This window comes from Lactuca sativa, chromosome 9, assembly GCF_002870075.4.
Source record: "Lactuca sativa cultivar Salinas chromosome 9, Lsat_Salinas_v11, whole genome shotgun sequence".
Lineage (NCBI taxonomy): Eukaryota > Viridiplantae > Streptophyta > Magnoliopsida > Asterales > Asteraceae > Lactuca > Lactuca sativa.
The window spans coordinates 29,814,014-29,817,486 of NC_056631.2; positions in this window are offsets into that span (position 1 = coordinate 29,814,014).

The following is a 3,473-nucleotide window of genomic DNA, read 5'->3' on the forward strand; positions in this document are numbered from 1 at the left end:
GAACTCGTCGAGTCAGGGGGGAGTACTCGACTTGTAAAAAAGGGAATTCCAGAGAGATTGGTGAAAACTTCTAGACTCGTCGAGTCGCCATAGTGCACTCGCCGAGTCCGCTCAAAGTTGACCGTTGACCGTTGACCAAGAGTTGACCAGTGTTGACTTCTTAGGGGTAGTCAACCTTAGTGTTAAAAAGTGTTAATTAGAGACATATGATGTTATAGGGAGATTGTAGCTCGGAGGATCGAGCACGTGTGATTTCGGATTTGCTAGCTATCGATATTCACGAGGTGAGTCTTCTCACTATACGTTACCTTGAGTGGTATTATGAGTTGACCAGAGGGTCTTATGTGTTATGTATGAGATTATGTGCTAATTATGAGATTGTATGCTATGTGTTATTGTATGCTGTATGAATATATAGACCGGACCGGAGGGTCCAACGATTCAGATCGGGCCAGAGGGCCCAATGAGCTATGACTGGACCAGAGGGTCCGACGAGCTGCGGGACTGGAAGGTCCCGCTGAGACATCTCGACCAGTGGGTCGGGTTAGCCTCGAGTGGCGTATTTGTTGTATGTGGTATTTTGGGGAACTCACTAAGCATTTATGCTTATAGTTGTTATGTTTGATGTCTCAGGTACCAGCGAGGACCGTGGGAAGGTGACGGCTTGACACGTACACACACACTGATGGAGATTTTTATATCAGAGATCTTGGGATTTGTTTTTTTTAAAACAGAATTGATTATGGATTTTGATTTGTGATGTGATACATTATGTGACTTTGGAAATGAAAATTTATTTGAAAATTTACGGCGTTACAATTTGGTATCAGAGCCTTGGTTTGAGGGATTCGGATGCACCTCCGGGCGTATTTGAACTCAAACCGAGGATTTGAGGAATTTTCAAATAAAACTAAATTTTCTAAAAAGAAAAAGAGGTTTTTGGAAATGAACAGAGTGGAAGGTGTGTACGGTCAGCCAGCGCCCGAACGGTGAATCCACAAAATACCTTTACATTATATGTTATGAGTTATGAAATATTATGCGGTGTATGTCAGAGAGGCTAGGTATTCCTATTAGGACTAGAGTGAGCCTGATTTGTGATGCCTTAGCTTAGGAGATCACTGCTGCTAGGAGACACTTTGAGAGAGTGAGTAGGTAGCAGTGAGGTTCTCAGGGGAGGGCTATTGAGAGTAGCCAGTGCATAGCGTGAGTAGAATGTTTGCGATCTGGGATCCTAGGAGGAGGACTTGGGTTGTATATCGATTCGGTGTGGACGATAGTATTGGGCCCGTACTATCGAGGACACTGGATGGGTGCGCAGTCCAAGTAAGAATCCTTGGGAGTACCAGGAGAGAGGATGTTTGAGTTACCGAGTGTGAGTATGATCGAGAGTATTCCTGATATTTCTTATGTTGTATTTCAGAGGTTGATCATGGTTGGGACACGCCATAACCCCGAGAGCAGTGGGGTGAGTGATGAGGAGATCCGTCGGATCATCCATGAGGAGGTGGCCGCTGCCATCAGAGCCGAGATTCCAGAAATGTTTGGGTCTATTAAGACCACACTGATCGAGACATTTGACGAGCGATACGCTGCTTTGACTGATGCTGTTGTTGCTGTAGCCACCGCAGCTGTTGCGGCTGCGAGACCCCAGGGTGGTGATTCGTTGCTGTACCGAGAGTTCAGCAACACGAAACCACCGGAGTTCGATGGTACACAGGATCCGATCACCGCTATGAGGTGGATCTCAGATATAGAGGGATGTTTCTATACGTTCTCATGTCCGGAGCACTTGAGAGTGCGATTCGCACTCAACCAGCTTCGCTTGGGGGCGAAGGACTAGTGGAAATTTGTGACCGCGAGTTATTCTACAGCTGAGCTGACTGCAGTGACCTGGGAGAGGTTTACTGCGATGTTTCGTGACGAGTATGTTCCCCAGGTGGAGAGGGAACGTTTAGCTCAGGAGTTTCTGACCCTCAAGCAGGGGACCGAGTCGGTGACAGTGATTACGAGGATGTTTCATGAGCGGGTGCTGTTTTGCCCGGAGTTGGTGTCCACTGAGCAGGCTCGCATGAGCCGTTATTTGAGCATCTTGAGGAGGGATATTCGTGAGTTCGTGGCGAACTCGACTTATCGGACATTTGCCGAGCTCCAGGCAAATGCCAGGAAGAGGGAGATCGAGCTTGAGACACAGGCGAGGGAGGAGACTGAGTTGCAGAAGGGTGATCGGCGACCGGCACAGTCGCAGCCGGCCGCCAAGCGGGCAAAGCCCGCTGATTCGAGGACAGGCAGTTCGAGGGGCCGCACTTGTGGGAAGTGCGGCAAGAGCCATGACGGGCCGTGCAAGACTGGGGTATGTTACAAATGCGGGAAGGAAGGACATTTTGCGAGGGACTGTCCGAAGGGGTTCTCGGTTTGCTTCCATTGCAACCAGACCGGCCATCGGAAGGCCGAGTGCCCCCAGCTTCAGAGATCAGCGCAGGGATCTGCACCTATGGTTCGAGCTACCGAGACCCGGCCAGTGAAGGCCGAAGCACCGAAGGCTAGGGGAGAGCCTTCCAGTTGACTGCGGAGGAGGTCCGCGCTGCACCTGATGTTGTGGCAGGTATGCTCTATTTCATGTATTTATTTTGATGTTGGAGTATTATGCTTATGTTATGTTATGTGTAGGTACTTTCCTTGTGAACTCTGTACCTGCTTTAGTGTTATTTGACTCGGGTGCGAGTCGGTCTTTTGTATCTTTGGCCTTTAGTCAGCATATCAGTGCTAGCCGTGAGCCGTTGAGTCGGCCTCCGAGAGTTTCTATAGCTGACGAGAGAGTGATTTGTGCCACGGAGGTTCTCCGTGGATGTGTGTTAGAGATTTTCGGGGTTGAGTTTCCGATTGATCTGGTTCCTATTGCGATGGGTGACATTTGTGTCATTGTGGGCATGGACTGGTTGAGCAGATTCGGCGCGGTTATCGACTGCGAGCGTCAGTTGGTGACTATACGAGACCCTAGTGGGGGAGTTCTTTCGGTGTATGGCGAGGGTACACGTTCGGGATCAGCTTTTTGTTCGGCCGCTAGGGCGAGGCAGTGTCTACAGCAGGGCTGTGAGGGTTTTGTGGCGTATGTGATGGATACGCGAGTGACTTCCGAGAGGCCGAGTTCAGTTGAGGAGGTTCCGGTGGTGCGTGAGTTTCCTGATGTCTTTCCCGATGAGTTGCCGGGTGTGCCTCCTGTGAGGCAAGTGGAGTTCAATATCGATTTGGTTCCGGGGGCTGCGCCTATCGCTAAGGTGCCTTATCGCCTTGCACCTCCAGAGATGCAAGAGTTATCCTCACAGCTTTAGGAGCTGCTGGGGAAGGGGTTTATTCGGCCGAGCAGCTCGCCGTGGGGAGCACCTATCCTGTTCGTCAAGAAGAAAGATGGTTCACACCGGATGTGCATTGATTATCGGGAGTTGAACAAGCTGACGTTCAAGAACCGTTAC